General features: G+C 35.0%; 1 pseudogene; it reads right to left on the bottom strand.

The window, feature by feature from the left end:
- Positions 1-624: 624 nt before the first annotated feature.
- LOC122100198 lies at positions 625-724 on the bottom strand (annotated as a pseudogene).
- Between the last annotated feature and the right edge of the window lie 7,072 nt (positions 725-7,796).

Raw genomic sequence — 7,796 nt, 5'->3', positions numbered from 1 at the left:
ACTCCCGCCGAGTCTTGGTTCCTGGGTGGTCTCTGGTCTGCGAACTGCAAGATGAAGATGTCTGCTCCTTGTCAGTTCTTGCTGGTGTTGAGTAGAATCTGCTTGTCCACCGTGTCTGGCTCCTTTGTCCTGCATTCTCTGTGTTACAGGATGGTGGCTATGGCCAACGCTGCTACCGAGGCTGCTGGCAAGTGCTCAGATCTGTCTCCTTGCCTGGATTTTCCCTCTCTGTCCTAACTCTGTGTATAGTGATGGCACACTAGGTGTGATTCTCTGGCTTAGGACTGTTCACTGGAACTCTAAAACTGCTTTCTATGCGAGAGCTTGTTTAGCCTACAGCTTCTCCTCCACCATCTTCCGGGAACCCCCTATGACCATGGTTTAAATTTTATTTCTTTGGGATAAAATGACAATGTTATCTAATTTCAAGTTTTATAAAGTTTATGCTATGTAAGGGCCTTTCTAAGGTGAAGATTTAACATACTGATGTCAAACTAACCTTTAAGTCTATGAATTACATGTATTGTTACACTTGTATTTTTGTAATCAACTTTAAAAATTACACTTGTATTTTTATAATCAACTTTTTAATAACTGTTTTTCATTTCTTGCATTTGAAGAATGAAAAATATGGAATACTTCACAAATTTTCATACCATCCTTGTGCAAGTACCATTTTAATCTCTGTATTGTTGTAATTTGGGTAGACCTGCTGCTGAAGCATGTAGTATCCTCTAAATTTAAGTACGTAATGATACAATATTTATACAGGCATATATCCATGGTTGCCTATTTGTAACAAGGAACCCTTATTTTTCCTAAAAATGCTATTGATCTTATTTCTCTAAAATTCTGTGCATAGTGGAAAAAACTTATATTGTATGGTCGATTGTTCACATTTGCAATTTTTTGTCAATAACTATTTTGTCGTTTTCATTTTAGATTTGATCATACTTTGAAACCTTTACAGCTAAGTCCAAAGGTGATGGCTTTTCAAGTACTTATTTATCAACTGAGTTAGCTTTGTGGAGCTAATGGATTCAAAGTAAGCCTTTCTTAAGAGCTATTTCTAAACTTCTGCAGCTTAAAATCTCCTAAATGAGGTCTCAGTGGCACAAATGTCTTCCTGACCCTTTACCCTTCTTCCATGTAGGAACAGACCAACCAGAATATCTTACACTGACAGCATAGATTCTTACTGGAACAAAACTAATCTTAGTTACAAGGGTTCATAGAGAGATGAACACTTCAGACCGAATTGTTCAGAATAGAAGGTATTTTATCAAAATGTAATTGTTTGGGCTGGGATGTTGGCTCAGTGGTAGAGCGCATGCCTTGCATGACTGAAGCCCTGGGTTTGATTCCTCACCACCACATAAGCAAAAAGAAAAAAGCCGGAAGTGTTGCTGTGACTCAAGTGGTAGAGCTCTAGCCTTGAGCTGAAGAGCTGAGGGACAGGGCCCAGGCCCAGAGTTCAGACCCCACGACTGGACCCAAAAACAACAACAACAAATATATATATATAATTGTTTATTATACCTATTATTTCAAAAGTAGCTAAAGCCAAAAAGGTGAAAAAGTTGTTTATATGCATGTTTACTTAATATCTTGGCCTGTCTACCATACAACCAGGCAGGAACTTACACTACTGACTTTCTATCACCAAATATGTCCATAGCTCCTGAAGAAGTCTATATATTTTTCATTGATATTAGGCCTTAAATTGGTAATGTTTTAATCAAAGTGTTTCCTCTTGCCTCCAGGCTTTAAATTTACAAATGGTAAAGCTTTAGGTCTAACTCTACCAAAAACTGAGGTAGAGATAATGGAATAATACTTTAAAACAGAGTTGCCTTTGATACCCTAACCAAAACAGAACAATGAATAACAATTTCTTATATTATATGTACTTATATATTTTATATTTATATGTGCTGATCTTAAATTTCACACAGTGACTCTTACTAGAATTAATTCATAATTTGACAAATAAATTGAAATTTATCCCCATAAATAGATTGGAACATAAATAATTAGGTTTAGAATATATATTTGAATATAAAAAGTATCAATGCAATGTCTTTGCTATAAACTTGTGATACCATCTAAGTGTTCTTGGTCTTCTGAATTCACATAGTAAAAAAAAAAAAAAAAAAGTATTGTTTTCCTCTAATCTAGAAGAGATTTTACACTGCTGCTGTGTTTATTGTACTAACTCGCTGGTCCCAAAGTGATTTTCTTCATATGATGCCTAAAAGCTATTATTCTTCTGCAGTACCCACGGGTCAGAGGATACCAGGTCCCAGTTATCTGCATCATCAGATAACAATGGCAAGTCTTCTCACCTTGGCCCATGCAACATGCTAACAGAAAGTAATTGAAGACCCATCTCAATTTCTTATTTCCTATAGTATTTCAGGGTCCCAATTCCTTTACTAATTAGCAGTAAGCAATTGTGAAATGTAAGGCAACTTAAAATGAAAGAGGAAACCACAATATATGAGAGAATGTACTGTAGTTCAAACTTTCAATTTACAGATGACAAGCCCATATGAGTAAACAAAATCACAAATGTCAAAAGATTAATTTTAATACCCCTCTCCTAATGATTAATGAAAGATTTCAGTGCAGCCAAAAAAATAATTTCTGGAATCATAGATCCATAATTGGTCTACCAAGACTAGGAAAACTTGATTTAGAGGTGAAATATAATTTAGAAAAACATTAATTGAGAAGACCCTTAGTGCTTCAAAACACTAGTACTTCAGTAAAACTTGGTTCTGTAGAATAAAAATGTCATTTTCAAACCAATGATAACCTACATTTAATCTCCTGAAAGTATATTCCTTTTCAAATAAACTTTTTAGAATCATATTCAACAAAATAACACTTGACAAGTAGATGATAGTGACATTAAAAGTTTCTCAAGTGCAGGAATCAAGCTACAATAGAGTTGATTTATTTACCCAACACTAATGCCAAATAAGTTCAACCATTCAATAAAGTGTAGAAATAGTATCTCCTACCATTTGCCTTGTTCAGTAGGTGCCTTCCAGAAATGTGTTAAATATATCAACCTCCCATAATTCTAACCCAAATATTAGCTAATAAAGTAAATTTCATCACATAAGAAGGTACATTTTAAAAAGTCACTAATAGTTGCCTTATCATGTGTTGCCTTATCATATATTTTCCCTATATGTCTAACATAGTAAGAAATATGACTTTAAATCATGAATATGGGTACTGATCAGAGATGTGACAAACATAAAATCTATCTTCTATTTCTATCATATTCCTCTAAGTAGTAAATTTTAGTTTTCTTCTTTTTCCAAAACTTATAGGTAGTAGAAAATATCATCCCATGTAAAATAAAATAATCACACACCATTGCACAAAGCCATTTATAAAAACTGGTAGTTAGCTATAAATTCTAAGCGATTTTTAAACTTTCTTGTTGACTAAAGATTAATCTTCCAAAAAGATGAGAATAAAATGATGTTTAGGTGCTTCACGTCCCCAGTCTTGCAAATTGTTATTACAGATGCATGAATTATGGAAGTATATGCTGACATCAAGCATGAATTATGGAAGTATATGCTGACATCAGTTCAAGTATATTCAGGATTGAAACTCTATGGAATATATATAAACCTTTCAAAGTATTAACAGACAGTTTAACAGAATGACTATCACGAAGTTGAAACCAGAAATGAATAATAGTAAAGACATAGAATGAATGAAAAATGGAACAAGGGGCAAGTACAGCTAGAATACTCAATGTACACATGTAATAAGTAAGTGGTAAATCTGAAATAAATCTTGGAAAAAAGGTTGGTTGAGAATGATAGAATGAGTGACTCTGATTCAGGAGCATTGGACAATTAGATGGACATATTTAATTGTAACACACTTGCACAACCTTTTGAAATTCAGTTAAGAACACAACTACAAACAAAAACACACAAAAATCACAACCAAACAGCAATCTCTAGAAAGTATGTATATGACCTCACAAAATTTTAAGCAGTTAATGAAGGGTAGTCTTGGGAAAAGCAAACAAAGCTGTTCAAAGAGGGCAGGTTTGGGTAGGGGAGAATTTTGAACAGATTTAAATAGATTGTCTAAGGTTATAAATCACCTACATCTACTGCAAACATTTTATTCCGTTTTTTTTTTTTTTTTTTTTTTGGTCTGGTCGTGGGGCCTGAACTTTGGGCCTGGGCGTTGTCCCTTAGCTCTTGAGGTTAAGGCTAGTGCTCTACCACTTGAGCCATAGCTCCACTTCTGGCTTTTTTCTTTTTTTCTTATGTGGTGGAATCAAACCCAGGGTCTCAGGCATGCAAGGCAAGCGCTCTACCACTGAGCCACTTTCCCAGCCCCCATTCTGTGAGTATTCTTTGTCTGAACTGGTTACTCCAGTCCTGAGTTGTGGATTTATAGCTTATGAAGATCGAATGGAAGAATCAAGATCAAGAACCCATTACACCACTGGAGAGAAAACAGTCCTCTATGGTTTCTCTCATCTCTCTTCACTACTCTTTTCTCATACTTTTAATAAAGTCAAGTGATTTTGAATTGTATTTCCTTCTTTTTCAGAGAATTACTGTTTGGTAATTAAATGTCAATTCGCAAATTTTGATTTCTTTTTTTTTTTTTTAAAGAATTTTGAATTTAAATTCCACTACAACATTGTTTCACACAGTCAGAGTTTATTTCTTGGGTAAGGACAATTCTCAAGGGAACCTACAGGATTTACAGCAAGGTTTGTGAGGTTTGTTTGTTTAGTGTGAAAATGAGCCATATTCACCCACATTGCTCCCTCTCAGCTAAGTCTCCATGCATTTCTTTGCATGAAAGCCTATTTTCCCAGACAATTTTAAATTTTCTTAATAGGCTAAGTTGTTATAATTTTGAACAATTAAAATTTACCTGTCATAAATTTTTAACACTTTTGAAATTCTTTTATCAGAATCGTGAATTCACCAATCTTAATCCCACCTTCACCATCAAAAACAGTTAACATGTTGCTTTCATTATATAGTGTCCATGAAAATACTATTTTCCAGTGGCTTTGTTATGCATATATTTGACCATATGGAAACATATTTATTTGTAGTTGTTTTTTTTTTTTTTGATGTACTATGTGATTTCTATTTTCTTTGAGATTTTCCCCTATGTTTTATCCCCTCCTCTGTTTGATTTTGGTACTCTGTGTATTGTGTATACATTTACCTTAATTAGGGAAGGGAACAGGAACAAAAAAATGGCGAGACAAAAGACGAACAGCAAACCAATGCAATAGCAATTCTCACAAGACAATAAGTTGGAAATGTACATTACAACTTGGGAGGGGTAATAGGGTGAAGGAAAAACTGAGAAAAATGAGAGAGGGGATAACAAGTTTGAAAACTTATGTATTCACTAACTTACAATGGCTGTAACCACAGTGCACATCACTTTCACATTAAAATTAAATTAAAAAAATAAGCTGATGAAATAAAATTTCACTGTTTTGGTATAGTAAATATTGTTCTTTATGTAGTAACTTTTAAAATATCAGTATTATTTGGCATCTAATTTGAATTAATTATCACTTCTTTATCAGAGGGTCATCAACTGTAATGATATCCAACTACACAATTTTTTCACAATATACTTGCCAATATTTTGAAAATAGAATAAATTTAGTACTTTGTTATACTAAAACAGAAAACAGTTTAATTCTATGGAAACCCATAACTTTTAAAAGTAAATAAGTTGTTAAGAGGACAGAATGCATGTATTCTTCAAAATTCCTATGACTAATAACTACTCATTTTCAAATTCTGAATATTCCATACCTGAGAGATTCAAAATATACCTGTTTGCATGTTATGTAATTCTGCAGTAGATGCATTTTCCAATGGAGTGTTACAGACTGAGAAGTGAACAGAAAAAGAGCCACATTCTGATATGGGATATGAAGCATGTGATAATTAATTCTTCAAGAGTAAGCAGTTGTTTATCAGATTAAGCTATTATTTCTATGACCATCAATCACAAGATTTATGCCATAAAGTCATCCTAGCCCACCAGTTTCCAACTGGTAGGGTGCACCTCAAAATTCCCTTAATTCACATCAAGAATAGCTTATGTCCATTGTGAAAATACACTGCACTTCTGCTAATGTGATGCCCTCCATATTCTGGAAAGAACACCACTATATACAGAGTTGTATCATTTTTCCTCTACTGGTATTCTTGCAAATATTATTTATATTTATACATTCTTAACTACCATAGATAATCATGATGCGAAGTTTGGAAGATTACAGTTCAAAGACTGTGAAGACTCAGGGTCTATGTTGAAGGGGAAGAATGATGGAGGCTCTGGCCTCATGATTATCCGTGGACTGTGTTTGAGTATTAGAAAAGCTCTTGGCATGCCAGGCTAGAGAGGGAAAATGTTCTCTCTCCCTATCTCAAAACACATGTCACAGACTCCTGAGAGCTGAGTAAGTAGCTCTTCTGCTTGCTTAAGCATAGTTAAACAGCTGGTCAAGCATTTCCCTGAGATTGGAGAAGTGGTTTGAGCTTGCTCTAAAATAGTTTAGATACTAATATACCAAGACAGGGCTGGGAAGGTGGCTCAGTAGACGATTGCCTTGCATGTATGAGGCCCTAAGTTCGATTCCTCAGCACCACATAAGCAAAAAGAAAAAAGCCGGAAGTGGTGCTGTGGCTCAAGTGATAGAGTGCTAGCCTTGAGCCCAAGAGCTGAGGGACAGCGCCCAGAGTTAAGGCCCCACGACCGGACCCCCCAAAAAAATAATATACCAAGACAATATCTCATAGGTCAAGTAAAAATGTATATGTTGAAATTTTTGTGTGAATGTCTTCTGACCAAATCTTGGCAAAGATCATGCTTGCTTGTCTTTAAATACCACTAACAATAAAGCACAGCATGCAGTGGCAATTGCTGTTTGCACTCTGCATCCCCTGTGTCCTGGTGATTTTGTTACCCTTACCCAGGGACCCAAATGCACTAGATGTTACAATTGGCGCCCAAACAGGGACCATGCATTGTTGAATTCAGGAAGGGATATTCAGGTAAGTAATTTTAATTACAGGGTGATAGGACAAGTTAAATCTACTCCGTACTTACTTATGCTTAAACATTTACTTGCTGCTTATGATGTAAATATTTCTTCTTCTGACATAGAAATGTGTATTAATGTAGTTAGGAAATGGTATCCTTGGTTCCCTGATGAAGGAAAATTCGATGTTGATAATTGGAAATGAGTAAAGAATATTGTAGAAAAAGCTGTTCAAGAAAGGGAAAAGATTCCTATTAGATTTTGGTCCATTTGGGCTATTTTACATACCCTTTTTAAAGCTTCGAATGAGGAAAGATTAATAGCAGACTTAAAGAAAGAGGTCACCCCTTCTATTGTAGATTTACAGTTGGACTCTGAGGTTAAGGACACAATAGATAAGGATGCATTGCAATTAGAGAAAAAACAAGAGGTAAAAAAGGCTCAAAAGGAATAAAGTGTAAATAAAATGTCTGAGCAAATGAAATTGATTTTCTCAAAATTACAACATATGGAGTTGGAAATTAGCAGAGTGAAAGGAGAACCTGAGAAAGTGAAAGTAAAGCAGCCTTTGGCTCCTCGACTGGCTGAAGCAATTTTTACAGCATCACTCCCTCACAAACAGAGGGCTCAGACAGTGAGTTTGATGATGAAATGCCTATTTTTTCTTATCCTGTAATTCGACCACCCCCTATGAATAGTATAGCTCAACCAGCCAGAT

The sequence above is a fragment of the Dipodomys spectabilis genome, unplaced genomic scaffold (genome assembly GCF_019054845.1).
Source record: "Dipodomys spectabilis isolate Male_0828 unplaced genomic scaffold, ASM1905484v1 ptg000569l, whole genome shotgun sequence".
Classification (NCBI taxonomy): domain Eukaryota; kingdom Metazoa; phylum Chordata; class Mammalia; order Rodentia; family Heteromyidae; genus Dipodomys; species Dipodomys spectabilis.
Note: the sequence above shows the minus strand (reverse complement) of the source record. Positions and strands in the feature narration are given on the sequence as shown.